We start from the raw sequence: 19,419 nt of genomic DNA on the forward strand, positions 1-19,419 counted from the left end.
AGTTCTTCTCTTTATCAGTGTGTTCCACATCTCTCTGGTCACCATGGAATAGTGGCTCTGGTTGGAGGAAATTCTTTATACACCCAAGGGAGTGACTTAGTATAGCAAACTACAGAATGCAGGCCAAATTTAGCCGACTGTTTTTTGCACAACCCTTGGGCTAAGAATAGTTCTCACACTTTTAAATTAAAGAGCTTGAAAAGGGAAAGACAAAAAGGAGAAAATGGAACAGAGTCTATGTGTGGTCTATAATGGTCTACAAAATGTTCTATCTTGTCCTTTACAGAAAACGTTTGTTGGGGCCAACATGGGTGGCTATATGACATCACTCATCCTGGGGCCTCAATTTGCCTCTCCGGTCATCTTCTCGTTACACCTGATGCTCCAGACATATGAACCCAATGGGCCATGCAATTGGGTCCATATAATAGAGTTTTCCCATGCCTTCATATTCTTTGTTGATGGTGGGCTCTCTCTGTTGGCTTCTCTGATGTGTGTGTGTGTGTGTGTGTGTGTCTGTGTGTGTGCGTGCACGCGACCCCATGGACTGCAGCACAACAGGCCTCCCCATCCATCACCAACCCCCAGAGTTTACCCAAACTCATGTCCATTGAGTCAGTGATGCCGTCCAACCATCTTGTCCTCTGTCATCCCCTTCTCTGCCTGTCTTCAATCTTTCCCGGCATCAGGGAGTTTTCAAATGAGTCAGCTCTTTGCATCAGGTGGCCAGAGTACTGGAGTTTCAGCTTCAACATCAGTCCTTCCAATGAACACTCAGGACTGATCTCCTTTAGGATGGACTGGTTGGATCTCCTGGCAGTCCAAGGGACTCTCAAGAGTCTTCTCCAACACCCCAGTTCAAAAGCATCAATTCTTCAGTGCTCAGCTTTCTTTACAGTCCAACTCTCACATCCATACATGACTACTGGAAAAACCATAGCCTTGACTAGACGGACCTTTGTTGGTAAAGTAATGTCTCTGCTTTTTAATATGCTGTCTAGGTTGGTCATAACTTTTCTTCCAAGGAGTAAGTGTCTTAACTTCATGGCTGCAGTCACCATCTTCAGTGATTTTGGAGCCCCAAAAAATATAGTCAGCCACTGTTTCCACTGTTTCCCATCTATTTGCCATGAAGTGATGGGACCAGATGCCATGATCTTAGTTTTATGAATGTTGAGCTTTAAGCCAACTTTTACACTCTCCTCTTTCACTTTCATCAAGAGGCTCTTTAGTTCTTCACTTTCTGCCAAAAGGGTGGTGTCATCTGTATATCTGAGGTTATTGATATTTCTCCCTGCAATCTTGATTCCAGCTTGTTTTTCATCCAGCCCAGCACTTCTCATGATGTACTCTGCATTTAAGTTAAATAAGCAGGGTGACAGGATAAAGCCTTGATATACTCCTTTTCCTATTTGGAACCAGTCTTTTGTTCCATGTCCAGTTCTAACTGTTGCTTCCTGATTTGCATACAGATTTCTCAAGAGGCAGGTCAGATGGTCTGGTATTCCCATCTCTTCCAGAATTTTCCAGTTTGTTGTGATTCACACAAAGGCTTTGGTGCAATCAACCAAGCAGAAGGAGATGTTTTCTGGAACTCTCTTTCTTTTTTGATGATCCAGCGGATGTTGACAATTTAATCTCTGATTGCTCTGCCTTTTCTAAAACCAGCTTGAACATCTGGAAGTTCATGGTTCACATATTGTTGAAGCCTGGCTTGGAAAATTTTGAGCATTACTTTACTAGCATGTGAGATGGGTGCAATTGTGCAGTAGTTTGAGCATTCTTTGGCATTGCCTTTCTTTGGGATTGGAATGAAAACTGACCTTTTCCAGTCCTGTGGTCACTGCTGAGTTTTTCAAATTTGCTGGCATATTGAGTGCAGCACTTTTGCAGCATCATCTTTCAGGATTTGAAATAGCTCAACTGGAATTCTATCACTTCCACTATCTTTGTTCGTAGTGATGCTTTCTAAGGCCCACTTGACTTTGCATTCCAAAAATCACTCACCTGGCTCTAGGTGAGTGATCACACCATCGTGGTTATCTGGGTCATGAAGATCTTTTTTGTATATTTCTGTGTATTCTTGCCACCTCTTCTTAATATCTTCTGCTTCTGTTAGGTCCATACCATTTCTGTCCCTTATTGAGCCCACTTTTGCATGAAATGTTCCTTTGGTATCTCTAATTCTCTCGACAAGATCTCTAGTCTTTCCCATTCTATTGTTTTCCTCTATTTCTTTGCACTGATCACTGAGGAAGGCTTTCTTCTCTCTTCTTGCTATTCTTTGGAACTCTGCATTCAGATGGGAATATCTTTCCTTTTCTCCTTTGCTTTTCACTTCTCTTCTCTTCCCAGCTATCTGCAAGGCCTCTTCAGACAGCCATTTTGCTTTTTTGAATTTCTTTTCCATGGAGATGATCTTGATCCCTGTCTCCTGTAAAATGTCACGAACCTCCATCCATAGTCCATCAGGCACTCTGTCTATCAGATCTAGTCCCTTAAATCTATTTCTCACTTCCACTGTATAATCATAAGGGATTTGATTTAGGTCAGGCCTGAAAGGTCTAGTGGTTTTCCCTACTTTCTTCAATTTAAGTCTGAATTTGCCAATAAGGAGTTCATGGTCTGAGTCACAGTCTGCTCCTGGTCTTGTTTTTGCTGCTTGTATAGAGCTTCTCCATCTTTGGCTGGAAAGAATATAATCAATCTGATTTCAGTGTTGGCCATCTGGTGATGTCCATGTGTAGAGTCGTCTCTTGTGTTGTTGGAAGAGGGTGTTTGCTATGACCAGTGCGTTCTCTTGGCAGAACTCTATTAGCCTTTGCCTTGCTTCATTCTGTAATCCAAGGCCAAATTTGCCTGTTACTCCAGGTGTTTCTTGACTTCCTACTTTTGCATTCCAGTCCCCTATAATGAAAAGGACATCTTTTTTGGGTGTTAGTTCTAAAAAGTCTTGTAGGTCTTCATAGAACCCTTCAACTTCAGCTTCTTCAGCATTACTGGTCGGGGCATAGACTTGGATTACCATGATAATGAATGGTTTGCCTTGGAAATGAACAGAGATCATTCTGTCATTTTTGAGATTGCATCTGAGTACTGCATTTTGGATTCTTTTGTTGACTATGATGGCTAGTCCATTTCTTCTAAGGGATTCTTGCTCACAGTAGTAGATATAATGGTCATCACCATGATGGATGGGTCATGGTGGAGAGTTCTGACAAAATGTGGTCCACTGGAGAAGGGAATGGAAAACCACTTCAGTATTCTTGCCTTGAGAACCCGATGAGCAATGTGAAAAGGCAAAACGATAGGACACTGAAAGAGGAACTCCCCAGGTCAATAGGTGCCCAATATGCTACTGGAGATCAGTAGAGAAATAACTCCAGAAAGAATGAAGAGACAGAGCCAAAGCAAAAACAACACTCAGTTGTGGATGTGACAGGTGATGGAAGTAAAATCCGATGTTGTAAAGAGCAATATTGCATAGGAACCTGGAATGTTAGGTCCATGAAGCAAGGCAAATTGGAAGTGGTCAAACAGGAGATGGCAAGAGTGAACAGATACATACCACTATATATAAAATAGATAACCAAAAAGGGCCTATTATATAGCACAGAGAACTATACTCAATATCTTGTAATAACCTATAATGAAAAAGAATCTAAAAAAGAATGTATATACACACATATATATATATGAATCACTTTGCTGTATACCTGAAACTAACACAACATTGTAAATCAGTTATACTTCATTTTTTTAAAAAAACTGGAAAAGCAAGTTTAGCTTCACATAGGCATTGAGAGGTAAAGACTCTTGAGATGGATTCTGCCCAATTTCTAATAATTGTCTAACAGCATTTGCTAGAAAGATTATTGTTGGATAAATGAATGAATGACTAAACAAGTGAAGAAATAGTTAAACCTTACTTCCAGAAATGAGGACCTAGCTCTAGATGTACAGACAAGCAAGTAATAATCATCTCCCCCATCTGGGTGCTGCTTTGGAGCCCACAAAGTACTTTCTCATCCAGTATCACCTAGTCACCGGCCCTGGAGCAATGGTGAACAACCTTTATTAAATTACTCTGTTCAATCAGGAATTGAACAACACCTAGTGAACTCAGAGAGGTCTCTAGAAGAGCAATTATTAAAAAAGGTAGAAGGGGCTAAGCAGACCTTCTGAGGAAAAGTTAAAAGAATAAAGAATATTTCAGCTAGAAGGAGAGAAGGCGATGATAAATTTTCAAGCAATGAAAGAATATCATACAAACAATGGTAACTGGCCATGAGTTCATTCCACGGAGGACAGAAAATAGCAAATGAGAGTTTGAATAGGGAGAGATTTACGTTAAATCTAAAGAAGAAATGGAAGAAACTGTGGTTTAGGACTAATAAGAATAATCAGACATATTGATTTAGGGCAGTCTGTGTTTACATGACACATACAACGTAGATTCATTAAGTTCTGTTTGAACTCAGAAGAGTCATTATTTTTCAGAATGTATTTTATGTCACAGATCTCCGTAAGTGGAAACTTCTTTGTAAGGTAAGGCCGTATTTGTACAGACTTCCAAGCCTGAGATTACCAAAAAATGAAATTGGATTTTTCAGTGTACCCTTAGGAGAGACTTATGTTATTCTCATTCCTATCTTATCATAAATAATAATATGATAGAGATGTCAGTGAGTTTCTACCATAAAATTTGTGGTCATCAGGCTAGTGATCTCATAGCTGTCTATAATATTTGTTATGCTCTGGGAGAGGCTATGGCTTTTCCAGTGGTCATGTATGGATGTGAGAGTTGGATGGTAAAGAAAACTGAGCGCCAAAGAATTGATGCTTTTGAACTGTGGTGTTGGAGAAGACTCTTGAGAGTCCCTTGGACTGCAAGAAGATCCAACCAGTCCATCCTAAAGGAGATCAGTCCTGGGTGTTCATTGGAAGGACTGATGTTGAAGCTGAAACTCCAATACTTTGGCCACCTCATGCGAAGGGTTGACTCACTGGAAAAGACCCTAATGCTGGGAAGGATTGGGGGCAGGAAGAGAAGAGGACGACAGAGGATGAGATGGTTGGATGGCATCACTGACTCGATGGACGTGGATTTGGGTAAACTCCGGGAGTTGGTGATGGACAGAGAGGCCTGGCGTGCTGCGATTCATGGGGTCGCAAATAGTCGGACACGACTGAGCAACTGAACTGAACTGGGAAAGATGGAGCTATCTACTTTTGCATAAAAAACATATGCTACTGAAAAGTGCCTCAAAAACAGTTGCTAAGATACAGATTTGACTTATTCTTGATATACAAGAATAAGTGATTTCACACTGGAAAGAAAAACATCAAACTTTCAATCAATTAAATCTAGGAAAAGGAAAAAATTTCAGACTACTCTAGCACTGGGCAAGCCAAACATTAGAGAGATTATCTGAGTCTTTTTACATTTCATCCAGAAGTTCTCAAACCCAAAAAATGTTGGCCAAGAGAGAATTTTAAACCAGTTTAAAATTTCTAAAAAGTCTTAGAGACAAAACACCTACTAGAGTTTATGATAAGGTGCAGAGTGCTATGAGGATTTAAAGAAGTAATCATTGGACCTCCTTGGTGGTCCTGTGGTTAAGACTGTGCTTCCATTGCAAGGGGCACACATTCAACTCCTAGTTGAGGAACTAAGATCCCACAGGCCATGTAGTGTGGTTAAAAAAATAAAATAAAAAAGTAATCATAAAATTCTGTGAGGCACAAATGGTTAGAAGCCTTGACTACAATGGCAGTTCTTGGATCTTGGAAGGATGCTGGAATGTTATTAGGGTGGTAATGATGCTGGAGATATACAAAATTACAGAAGAACAACCAAGGGTTTATTTGGGAACCAGAGATCATTTCATTTGTCTGAACTTTGTGGTACATATAACTGTTGGGGGCTACAGAGATAATTGGAAATAGGAAGCCCTGAATCACCCATCCAAAACATTATAAGGGAAACTCCCCTCATACAGTGGATAGTATGTCTAAGTCACACTAGACAAAGAGCTTTCATCTTGAGTATCAACTCCCATGAATTAATAGAGAAGAATCAGTATGGTTTGCTGAGAGGTGTTCTGAGGCCCTGTCTCTGCACAGTGGGACAGATACTGTGATCAGTTAATGATGTCTGCCATGGTCAGTGTAAGAAGCATCAGTACTGATTCCCTGGGTGTTTAGCTATGTCACATCCACAGACTCTTCTAGTGATTTTCGATTTCAGACTCAAAGATTCTATGCACTCTGAAAAGCATGGGTTTTTACTGAAAACATCATTTATTTCTCTATTCTTAAGGTTAGTTTCCTTTTGCATTTTGCAGAGTATAACAGCCATGCAGTTGACTTGTTCTTAAGTATCTTAACTCATTCAAATTCTGTAACAGTAGTAAGAAGGTGAAAAAGAGAGGGAAAAAATGGAGAAGGCCCACTTCTGTCAAGTGGAATGTCTGAAAAACACCTATAGTTTCCTCTCTCTCTGAGCTCACTATATGTATTGCATTATCTTCAACAAGTGGTATAGGAAGAGCAAAAGGAAGCACGCTAGTCACTCCATCTATTCTACTTGCCTCTGAAACAGACCTGCCTGACACACACACCAAGACTCAGTTTTTCTAAACAGAAACTACCAGGTGGAGAAAAGCAAAGGAAACACTTCCCACACAAAGGATGCGTTGCTTCTGGAAGATGATTCTCTTCTCAGATACCAATAAAAAGACTATCTTTCAGTTAGCTCAATTCTTCAGATATCAGCAATGTTAAAAACAATAAAGATGACAAAATCACAAACTGGGTGAAACTGTGTGCATGGGAATCCTTTCAACTATTCAGTTTCAAAATAGCAAGACATGGGTTTCGGTTCTCACATTTTTCCTCTAGAGGTTGTAAGTTCTTTCAGAATTAGGATTCAATCTTTAATACTTACCAACCCTCATGCGAAGGGTTGACTCATTGGAAAAGACCCTGATGCTGGGTAGGATTGGGGGCGGGAGGAGAAGGGGACGACAGAGGATGAGATGGTTGGATGGCATCACTGACTCGATGGACATGGGTTTGGGTGGACTCCGGGAGTTGGTGATGGACAGGGAGGCCTGGCGTGCTGCAATTCATGGGATCGCAAAGAGTCGGACACGACTGAGCGACTGAACTGAACTGAACCCAAAGTCAAAATAATAACTGAATATCAAGGCATGGCAGCAGAAAACCTCAGTCTGTCCCCTCTTTCCCCATCTCCTCCACCACTCACTTTCAGCTTCAGAAAGCAGAACAACGACCATACAAAATATTCCTAAAAAAACCCACTGGGTGTCACACATGAAAAGAATCTGCTGCTGCTGCTAAGTCGCTTCAGTCGTGTCCGACTCTGTGCGACCCCATAGACGACAGCTCACCAGGCTCCGCCGTCCCTAGGATTCTCCAGGCAAGAATACTGGAGTGGGTTGCCATTTCCTTCTCCAGTGCATGAAAGGGGAAAGGGAAAAGGGAAAGTGAAGTCGCTCAGTCGTGTCTGACTCGTAGCGACCCCATGGACTGTAGCCTACCAGGCTCCTCCTAAGTCCAATTAGGATGCAGGAATCACGAAAGCGCGCCTCCTCAGGGCTCATCCAAGTAGTGTGGGGAGCAGACTTAACTGTCAGTTTCGAATGCCGCTTCATCAGAACAGGAGAAGCTTGATGGAGGGGAGGTCTGCCCATGACTTGGGGTGGGAGGGGGGGGTCTGCTCAATGACTCAATACTCATGTTTATTTAAAATGTGTCCTGAACCTACATAATATGCCTGACACTGTGCTGCAAATGTGAAACGTGAGGTGTCCTAAGATCAGGGAGCTCCTGGTATAGTAGAGGAAGTAGAAACACACAACCGAAATAGCCCAGTGTGATGCAAGAATTGGAGAAGGAAATGGCAACTCACTCCAGTATTCTTGCCTGGAAAATCCCAGGGACCGAGGAGCCTGGCACACTACAGTCCATGGGGTCGCGAAGAGTCAGCCATGCTGAAGTGACTGAACACAGCGGCAGCACAATGCATGAATGGTCACCACTGTACCCAGGTGCTTCTGGGGGATCTTCTGGAGCAGGAAAGGCCAGAGCTGTGGAAGATATTTCAGAAGTGAAAATTCAACCCCTGACCTCAAAATCAGGTCTTCTTTAATTTAATACTTCAAAATCTTTAATACCTACTGCCATACAAATACACTCAACATCCAAATTTAGGCATCAGAATTTCATCCAAATGACAGAATATTGCAATTTTTAACCATTTTAAGTTTTGTACATGTATTTATACACATATGTATATATGTTGTGTATATTATATACCTGTGTGAACAGATATATATATTTACACACACACGCATATATATATATTTTTTTTAATGGACAGGGAAAATACTCAAGAGTATAAAATAAGAAAAAGTATAACAAGATAAAAACTGTGTGTGTGTGTGTATATATATATGTATATGTATGTATATATATATATATAAAATAACAATATTGTCTCAGCCTATTGACAGTGATGCTACTAACTAGAAATGTCTGAGGACATTAGACTGGGCCTGTACTACTTGTGGCGAGCCCTGCAGACATTTCCTTTATGGAGTCAATATTTTAGGTGGGCTGACCCTTGTGGTTCTTACTGTAATTGCAAGATACCCTCATAAACAGGAAATTTTGAAAAAATTTCAGGAAACTTTGAAAAAAATCAAGGCTTATTATTCACATGTCCTGGAAAGTATGTGGCAGACCTGAGACCACATGGAGAGGTCACAGGTAGACAGAGAGAGAGAGAAATAGAAAAAGGGTCTGGATTTCCCCCTCTATTGGGGTCAAGGGTGGGATGCCTACTGCTTCCCAGTTTCACTCTTTACTGATGAATTTAAAATATAAGATCTGGATGGAAACAATCTAAGTGTGTATTGATACATGAATGAATAAAGATGTGGCATATATATATACAAAGGAGTATTATTCAGCCATAAAAAAGAATGAAATAATGCCACTTGCAGCAACACAGGTGGACCTAGAGATTATCATACTAAGTGAACTAAGTCAGACAGAGAAAGACAATACTGTATGATTTCACTTATATGTGGAAGATTAAAAACAAAACAAATGAACAAACATAACAAAACAGAAACTGAGTCACAGGTACAGAGAACAACGAGGCGGATGCCAGTGGGAAGAGGTATAAGTGAAATAAGTGAGGGAAATTACGAGATGTCAACTTCCAGTTACAAAATACATGAATTACAGGGATGAAATGTACAGCTTGTGGAATATATTCAATAATTATGTAATATTTTTATATGTTCAAAATCGTCAAAAGATACAAACTTTCAGTTACAAGATAAATAAGTACTAGGTATGCAGTGTACAACACGATTAATATAACTAACATGGCTATATGCTATACATGAAAGTTGTTAAGAGATTAAAGTGTGAGTTCCTATCACAAGGAAAAACTTTTTTCTTTTTCTTTTATTTTGTATCCATATGAGATTATGGATGTTCAGTAAATTTATTGTGGTAATCATTTCATGACATATGTAAGTTAAATCATTATGCTGTACACCTTAAATTTATGCAGCATGTGTGTGTGTGTTCAGTTGCTTAGTTATGTCCAACTCTTTGTGAACTCATGGACTTTACCCACCAGACTTCTCCATCCATGGAATTCTCTAGGCAAGAATACTGGAGTGGGGAGCCATTCCCTTTTCCAGAGGATATTCCCAACCCAAGGATCGAACCCAGGTCTCCCACATTGCAGGCAGATTCTTTACCGTCTGAGCCACCAGGGAAGCCCCAAATTTATGCAGTGAGCTTATACATGACACATACAAGTATATGTCAATTATATCTCAATAAAACTGGAGGGAAAAGAAAAATGTTCTAAATAATAACAGAATGAGAAAGAACACATTACATTTAAAAACTTGTGAGATATAGCTACAATAATAGAGATAAAAATATCTTAAATGAGCAAATCCAAAAAACAGGGCAATTGAAATAAGCATTCAAAATAGCTAGTAAGAGTAACATGAAAAGTTACATTACCATATGTAAATACATAGCCAATGGGAATTTTCTGTATGACTCAGGGAACTCAAACGGGGGTTCTGTAACAACCTAGAGGGGTGGGATGGGGAGGGAGATGGGAGGGAGGGAGGTGGGAGGGAGGGAGGTTCAAGAGGGAGGGGCCATATGTATACTGAGGGCTCATTCATGTTGATGTTTGGCAGAAACCAACACAATTCTGTAAAACAATTATCCTTCAATTAAAAAATAAATTTGAAATTTAAAAAAAAATAGCTAGTAAAAAAGGACAATTTTTAAAAAGATAAGAACATAGCACAAAAACGGGAAAGAAGAGAACAATAAAGGTACTCAAAGCAAAACCTACAAAAGAAAAACAAATTCAAGAGAAAAAGAGATGAAGCATAAATATCCCCAAAAGTCCCTGTGAATCAAGAGTCCCAACTTACTTGAGTAAAATCAAGCTGTAGAAGAACTTTACTCTTCCTCCAGAATCTTGTATTTTTGCACTTTGTCGTTATTTCTGATAGGCTGCAACGTGGGACTTGGGATCTGGAAACTTTTACCAGAGGGTTTGCACCTTGACAAATGTCTCCTCCATTCTCTTGAGCAACAGAATACAAAGAAACTGTAAGAGACTAAAAATAACTGCATAAGTGAGCAGTTGGGGCAAATTACAAACAAGACACAAAACTGTCACAAACCAACTGCCACTCTTGAGGTGCAAAAGCAGGGTACCCCACAAAATCTGTAAACACAGCACCACCAAGGGAGTGTGCAGACCACCCAAGCCACCCCTCCAATCCCACCCACCTGCCTCAACACCCATCTCATTTAAGGTATCAGCTTGCCCCGCCTTGGGAACAAACAGGAGCACCTGAATGTCAATAAAGCCTTGCCTGAATTCCTCCTCTGGCCCCTTACCAATTTCCAGTGATTAAAGAGTCCGAGAACCTGAGTCAGTCACATTTCTATCAGCGATACAGGAAAAGTTAAGAATTTCTGTCTATGTCCCTGCAGTTAACAAAAATAAGTAATAAATTCAGTACCCTCTTCCAAAAACAAATCATAAAATCCAGAATTAAAGCTCAAGAAGGGAAAACAAAAGGTCAGTCAAACGAACCGTTGGTTATCTACCACAACCAGAGTTTTCTGGAAAAAAAAAAAGAGGGAACTTCATGGGTGGATCAGATCTGGCTCTTGTATCTAGTGTAGCTGGCAATGTGTCTGTTGGAGATGGATGTCTTTGATGTGGACGCCTCAGTGGTCAAAAGTTTAATGTCAGGCACGTTGCAATCAAAAAAGCAAAAACGATCCTAATGATAAATTTTGATGCTAATGATAAATTTCTAGCATGGATGTTTTCCTTCCCCAGATTTCTGGATATAGCTGACTTACCCCTGTCAGTCCAACACAGACTGTGGAAGTCCAAATGCCTGCCCCCAGATTTCTGCAGCTTCACCCTGAATTTCTGTGTTCATGGCCCCCCGAGTTCCTTCTTCCCACTCTATGCTTACGCTGCTTGTATTGATCTAGGCTTGAAATTAATATCTCCGCACAGCCCCAAAATATCCAGTCACACAATGCAACAAATGCATTTGCTGCAAAAAAAAAAAAAAAAAAAGAAATGAAAGAAAGCCAGGTCATACAGCTTCCGCTGAATCCCCTTGGTAGAGGACACCCACACCCCATCTCTTTCCTTCCTGCAAACTGTCCTCCCACACTGAACCAGAAAATGTACCCGTTTATTTTTCTCAAAAAAAGAATTTCACCCCAAAGATAAATGCTGATGCCAGCTGTCACTTAATTAAAAAAAAGAAAAATCAACTCATTACACTAAAATGCTAACAGAGGAATTCCTTAGTTCGAGGATTGTGAGCAATTTTTTTTCCTCTGTGGTCTTCTGCTTTGTTTTTTTCCAAATTTTCTGTATATTCCTTTTGAAATAAGAAACACAAAAGAAAACTGGTGTTTTAAGAACTCACTTGTGAAGAGGGTGTGGAGACGGGGCGGGGACGAGGAGGGTAGAGCGCCCTCCCCACTTCAGACCGGTTCCCGAGGCCTCGGTGAGTCGGCTAAGCACGCCCCCTAGCGGGGGAGCCCGTCGGCACCCTCTGCTCTCCCGGGCCGGTGAAAGCTGCCCTAGTCAAGGTCACCCAATCTCCTGCTGCCAAAGCTAACAAATGACCTTTTCTCAGCTTCACCCTTCTGGGCTTGTTCCTACTGACAGGAAAGGGAGAGGCCGTTGTATTCTGGGTGTACAGGAAGCCAGGAGGGAATCCCTGGCGGCCAGGAGGGTGCAGGAGCAGTGAGCCGCCATGCGGAGCCCATTTTCTAATAGGATGGTGTCACGTCGTGGGTTCCTCAACCTGTTTTAAGAGGCTTTTTCAGTGTTTTGCCGGTCGCCCAGCATCACGGCGGCTGAATTGCTTGAACAGAGCAGTTTGCCTATTTGGGGCTACAAGTTAAAAGGCCTTGTTTCATTTCTTGTGTTTCCTAAACTTTAATTTACAGCCATAATCCTTTTCAGGATTCACTGGCATAGGCTCGCCTCTGTTTGCTAAGGTAAGCAGCAGCTCTCAGGCCTCCCCACTGTTTACGTTGGTAGAAGGTGATGCCAGCCTGGAATTAGCTGGGGAGGAGGGTACACTTCAGTGGGGCTGGGAGAGAGATTTCGCCCCGTGAGTCCTGCTTTGAGGAGGCATCCTGCACCCCACCCCCTCACACACCCCAACACCACCCTGCTCATGACTTCCCTCTGGGGCTGCTCTAAGCCTCCTGGAAATCTGATCTTCTCCCCTTAGCTTTCTCCTCCCTGTCACAGCCTCAGAAATACTCTCTTCGATTTTACAGTTTACACCAAACCTCTGCTCCAGCTGGCAAGGGGTGGGGTTTACCCACTGTTCCTCAACACACCCTGAAGTTTGGCCTCTGGGCCTTGGCTCTCCTCAGGCCCTGCCCTCCCCCAGCAACCCACCACTGAAGACACCTCCTGCTCCCCTGGTCTGTGGGACTCAAGCTGAGACAGGCTGGGTCCTGGGGCCCTTTGCTGTAGTGCTTGCACCTGGACAGACGTCTCCTTGAGCAACAAAATACAAAGAAACTTAGTTGTTCAGTCGCTAAGTCATGTTGGGATCTTTGCGATGCCATGGACCACAGCATGCCAGGCTTCCCTGTGCTATAAGGGACTAAAGAACTGTGTGCATGCGCAGCTGGGGCAAATTATGAACGGTAAGATACAAAAAGACCAAAAACCAAGCTGCCACTTCTGAAGAGCTGGGAGCAAAAGCAGGGTGCTGTCCATGCCCCTTGCATACAACACCACCAAAGGGGTGGGCAAACCACCTAAGCCACCCCTCTGGCCCAACCCCAGGACCCACCCCTACCCTCACCACATAAAAGGAATCAACTCTCCACCCTCATCAGGGAGTGAGCAAGGAAACTATTACTTATTCTCACTCCCCCCTATTGCAGCAGGGGCCCCAATAAAGCCTTGCCTGAATTTCTTGTCTGGCCTCCTATCCATTTCTATTGATCAAGGAGGGCAAAGAACACTGATCAATAACAAAGCCACAGACTGCTAACAAAGGCTGCCCCCATAGTTCCAAGGCCAGTCGCTAGGTGATATTTTGATGACCCTTTCAAAGCCATCTCACAGTACATCTGCCCGATGTCATCTTTTCTCAGGTCCCCCACCCCAGAAGCCTCTTACTGCCTAAATCTCTTCCTTCTCATGAATCCCTCTAGGAATTGCTTCCATCCTCAGGAGTCTGGCAATTCTTGCTGTTGAAACAATAATAGTACTGCTTTTGAGAGATTATTATGTGCTAGTAGCTGTGCTAATTATCTGCTTTTCATAATGAGCTCTTGTAAGCCTTACAGCAAACCAGGAGCAGACACAGGTGGGTGAAGGGCTCATGCCTCTGTCCCACACCTCTGGGGACCTGTGCTGTCCTGAAGGGCTTTCCTCCCGGTTTTCTAGGTCCCCCCACCAGCACCTAGGACTGGACAGGAGGCCAGTTCCTTTACAGCCAGGTGCCAAGGAGCTCTGAGACTCATCCCAGGGCCACTGGAGAGTTCAGAGCCCAAGCTCTTAGCCATTACATGACCCTGTCCTATTGCTTTTGAGGTAGGAGATTGACAGGGTCCAGGTTGGAAATTCACAATCAGCCAGCCTTCTCTTTACATTTTCTGAGGCAAAAGATAGGTGGGCTCCAGCTGAGGAATTTACAACCAGCCCCCCGTTTGCTCTCAGAAATGGAAGTAACAATAGAAACAGGGTAAATAGCCAGTCTTTGTCTCTTGTGTACATCTCAAGGGAATAATCATGGCAAGGACAAAGAGAGGCAAAAACACTGAGTAAAAAATAACGGAGATACTACACATGCACAGAAACGCTCCTTGGAATCAAAAGTCAGGGGATAACTCCAGGCTATAATGAGTCTTGCTCCTCCCAGAAGCCTTCACTTCAAGATCCAGGGGAGGGTCCCAGAGTAGGTCTAGTGTTGGAAAAGAAACCAGATAATTGTCCTGAAGGAGGACAAAGACCGAGAAGAACTGATCTATATAAATGACTTAACCGCCTCTTTGCAGTGCTCTTCCTCGCTGGGGGGGAGCCCACACCCTTTCTCTCTGGGTGTGCATCTCTGCCCTGCTTCTGTCTCAACAAACTGTGTCTCTGTGTGCTCTCCCACTTGTTGTTGTGCTATGTCTCTAATAATAAACTTTGTACCTGCATGTACCATTTCTGCCTCTGTGATAAATGCATTTTTCACTGGGGGGCAAAGATCCAAGAAAAACTAGCTTCTAGCTTCTAGCCTTTGTTGGTCTGGTGGCTAGGGTTCCTAGCTTTCATCCTGGCTACCCAGGTTCAATTCCTGGGCAGGGAATTAAGATCTCACTTCATGCCACCACTCACTACTGCCTCACTGAGATCACTTTCTTCTTCCTTTTCTAATTGCAGTGTGTGTTCTCTCTCCCTAAATACTTCTGAGGATGGGCTATGTGAAGCCCTGCAGACATCCGAGCACAGCTCCATGCCCATGGTAGCTCAGTAACCACAGCACTTGATGGAAAAGCCAGAACATTTTCTCACAATTGAAGGTCACCCAGTGAGAGTCTCTGATCCCCAGGATTCCCAGCTGCTCTTCTGGGAGCAGCTGCTGGGTCAGTGGAGGCCTGAGATGCTGAGATGTTCCCAGATACTCGACATCTGAGATGGCTGAGAGAGACAGAAAGTAGAGAGGAGGGCCACAGAGACATTTTCTGGAGTAGTACTTTCACTCAGAGAACCAAGAAGGCCCCTGAAGCAGCAGACATCTTCATCACTGAGCTGGTCCTGGGAGCAGAGGAGGAGGGGGCAGGACCAAATCTACCTTTTTGCTGCAGGTGTAGCTTTTGGCCATACGAATGCAAGTTTATGATGAAAATAGAAGAAAGGACACGATACCCTTGAGTGAGTGAGTGAAAGTTGCTCAGTCATGTCCGACTCTTTGCGACCCCACGGACTGTAGTCCATGGAATTCTCCAGGCCAGAATAATGGAGTGGGTAGTCTAACCCTTCTCCAGCGGAACTTCCTGACCCATGAATCAAACCAGGGTCTCCTGCATTGCAGGCAGATTCCTTACCAACTGAGCTATCAGGGAAGCCATGATGCCCTTATTGGGTTCTAACCCTGGAGATTTATTTTGTAATTCAAGTTTATTATCCACATCTATGCAAAATAAATTATCTTTATTGATAAATTTCACTAAATTGCAACAAGTCTTATAAGTTCTTTTCATTGGCTTTTAAAAGTGAGCTTATTGCTTTTCAATGTGCTCCAGCACAGTGTTTCCCAGGTCATTCCAGTTTTGGAGTCAAAACCAGGGTCTCCATGAGAGAAACAGAAGAGACAGATAACAACACCTTATTTCTCTGGCTTCCTTTCCACCCACAGTTGCAGGATCTAGCCTTCTCTCCCAGATATGTCCGGGAGCTCCATGGAGTGCCCATGGGGCTTCTCCTCCCTGTTCTATGTGCCATGGTGACATTCACTGCTCCCTTCAAAGCCCAAGCCAGGCCTGGCTTAAGGTAAAATTAAAAATTACCTTAAGAATTTAAGGTGAAATTCTTTCCCAAGAGTTGTTGTTCAGTTCCCCAGTCGTGTCCTTTTCTTTGCAACCCTGTGGATTGTAGCACAGCAGGCCTCCCTGTCCCTCACCATCTCCCAGAGTTTGCCCAAGTTCATATACATTCCTAGTCATTTTTGCAAATGGCCCCAGGAAGGGCACCACCCCATACAAGGACACATCAGTAACAACTGCCTCCATACAAAGCCTTCTTCCCCTGCTTATGTGTGTTCAGGTTAGCTCCTAGTCTCTCTCTCTCCTATGAGCAGGGGGACAGAGTCTGGAGAGAGGTTCTTGGGGGTGAGATCCAAGGGCAATGTCCAGAGAAAGAAGGGGCCTCCCTCAATCATCTCCTTCTCTCATCAGTCCCTCATCAGTTCCAGCCTGCTGACCTTCACAAGAGGAGGGAAGAAACTATTTGTACAGTATCAGATCAGGTAGGTAGAGTCACTCGGTTGATTAGGGATCATTGAGACAACTCTGAATGAGACAGGAATAATTATTAGGTCTCCTGGTGCCTTTGATTCTATCCTAAAAGTAGAAGAAAAGAGAGAGAGGGTGGCTGGAGAGAAATAGATACATGAAGTTCAAGCCAATTGGGGCCGGACTCTGAATCAATGGAAAATATGCTGAAGCTACTAAAGAATGCCTGTCTTCTTAAGTCCAGTCAGTCTGCTATAACAAAATACACTAGATGGGGTGGCTCATAAACAATACTTTATTTCTCACAGTTCTGGAGGCTGGAAAATTCCATCATCTGGGTGCCAGTACATTTGGTGTCTGGTGAAAGCCTGCTTCCTGGTTCATAGGCAACCATCTTTTCATTGTGTCCTTATGTGGCAGGAGGTGCTCTCTGGAGCCTCTTATACAAGGGCACTAATCTCATCCATGAAGGCTTCACCTCATGACCCAGTCACCTCCCAAAGGCCCCACCTCCTAAGACCACTACATTGGGGAGTTAGGATTTCAACATATGAATTTGAGGAGGACCTAAACGTTCAGACCATAGCAATATCTGTCACTCAAATCACAGGACTGGCTGAACACTGGTGTGCTCCACACTATATCCAGTGGAGGAGGAATATGTACTAGCTTCCTGATTATTGCCACTAATATGGTGAGTTAAAATAAGAGAAGTCTATTTTCTTAAAACTCCGGAAGCCAGAAGTCCAAAACAAAGGTGTCCACAGGGCCACATTCCATCCAGAAGCTCTAGGAAAGAATCCTTCCTTGCCTCTTCCAGCTTTCAGTGGCTCCTGGATTTCCCTGTCTGTGGCTGCAATACTCCAATCTCTGCCTCTGTCTCCATATGGCCTTCTTCCTGGTGTGCCTCTGAGTCACTTATAAGGACACTTCTCTGTCACTTATAAGGACATTATCATTGGACTTAGGGCCCGTCCTAAGTCTAGAATGTTCTCATTTCAAGATTCTTAGTTTAATTACATCTTCAAGGACCCTATTTCCAAATAAGTTAGCATTCACAGGCACCAGAGATTAGGACCTAGACACATCTTTTAGGGGATACAATTTAACCTGCTAGAGATTTTATTCTCACCTGGCCAAACTTCCACTTTCTGTCTGAAACAATCCAGAGAAGATTAGACAAAAGGCATTTCCAATTAAACTGAAAAGCTCTTGCACAGCAAAGGAGCCCAAGACGAAAAGACAGCTCTCAGAATGGGAGAAAATATTTGCAAATGAAGCAACTGACAAAGGATTAATCTCCAAACCATACAAACAGCTCGTGCAGCTCAATATAAAAAATATAAAAAATGGGCAGAAGATTTAAATAGACATTTCTCCAAAGAAGACATACAGATGGCCAACAAACACACGAAAAGATGGCTCAACATCAGTCATTATTGGAGAAATGCAAATCAAAACTACAATGAAGTATCACCCCACACCAGTCAGAATGGCCATCAAAAAATCTATAAACAATAAATCTTATTGGTGGGAATGTAAATTGGTACAGCCACTGTGAAGAACAGTACAGAGTTTCCTTAAAAAAACTAAAAATAAAACTACTGCATGACTCAGCAATTTCACTACTGGGCATATACCCTGAGAAAATCATAATTCAAAAATATACATGTACACTAATGTTCATTGCAGCCCTGTTTACGATAGCCAGGATATGAAAGCAGCCTAAATGTTCATTGACAGATAAATGAATAAAGAAGATGTGGTCCATATAGACAATGGAATATTACACAGCTATAAAAAGGAACAAAATCGGGTCCTTTGTAGTGGTGTGAATGAACCCAGAGTCTGTCATACTGAGTGAAGTCAGAAAGAGAAAAATAAGAATCATATATTAACACATTTATATTGAAACTAGAAAAATGGTACTGAAGAACCTATCTGCAGGGCAGGAATAGAGACACAGATGTAGAGAAGAGACTTGTGGGCACAGCAGAGTGGAGAGAGGGTGGGACAAATTGGGAGAGTAGCATTGATATATATATACTACTATGTGTCTAATAGATAGCTAGTGGGAAGTTGTTTATAGCACAGGGAACTCAGCTCAGAGGTCTGTGATGACTGAGAGGGGTGGGGGGAAGGCTCAAATGGGAGGGGATATATGTATACTTGTAGCTGATTTGCATTGTTGTACAGCAGAGACTAACACAATATAGTAAAGCAATTATACTCCAATTTTAAAAAATAAATTATAAAAAGGCACTTAAAGATCAGATAACCTGAGAACACGGGTGCCGCAGTCCTTGAAAGTGACCCTGTAAAACCACTGTAGACAGAGCCTGTGTTGTTTTTCAACTTTCCTAGTGCCCCGAGGGTCAGGGTACAGTGCTAGAAATCAATGGCAACATTTCCCTTGAATTTTCTGGAGTTAACAGAGACAGGACAGGGAGAGATGAAGGTTGAACAAACAGATTATGAAGACTTCTTCCCATTTACTGCTCCCCCCTTTACTTCCACTCCAACCACATTGACATTACCTGAAGAGAGACCAAGGAAGAGGGCCTGGCTGACAAATACTTGACAGGTGAATGCATAAACGAATTTATAAACAAGTTAAAGTTCTAAGTGCTGCAGTTTTCTAGTATATATCATGTGCAAAAGAATCAGCAAGGCAAATAATTCGATCTGATTTGATCAGTATTAAATGTCTTACTACTCTGAGGTTGGAAGTGAAGTGAGATATTTTAACACAAAAAATACGAAGGCTCAATCACATGGGGCTGGTGGTAACATTAGTCAATATTCATGAAGCCCTACCAAGGGACA

The 19,419-nt window shown here is 42.5% G+C and overlaps 1 long non-coding RNA gene across 1 annotated transcript in view; it reads right to left on the bottom strand.

The window, feature by feature from the left end:
* Nucleotides 1-11,567, bottom strand: part of LOC145531870 (uncharacterized) — a 97,708-nt gene extending 86,141 nt beyond the window's left edge. Inside the window, exons 1-3 of the long non-coding RNA XR_014072832.1 lie at nt 11,458-11,567; nt 10,984-11,073; nt 10,509-10,697 (exon numbers count right to left, since the gene is read on the bottom strand). This is a non-coding gene — a long non-coding RNA (uncharacterized LOC145531870). The remainder of the gene's footprint in view (nt 1-10,508; nt 10,698-10,983; nt 11,074-11,457) is intronic.
* Between the last annotated feature and the right edge of the window lie 7,852 nt (nt 11,568-19,419).

Source organism: Giraffa tippelskirchi, chromosome 2 (assembly GCF_054371585.1).
Source record: "Giraffa tippelskirchi isolate mGirTip1 chromosome 2, T2T-mGirTip1v1.2.pri, whole genome shotgun sequence".
In the NCBI taxonomy this organism is placed as follows: domain Eukaryota; kingdom Metazoa; phylum Chordata; class Mammalia; order Artiodactyla; family Giraffidae; genus Giraffa; species Giraffa tippelskirchi.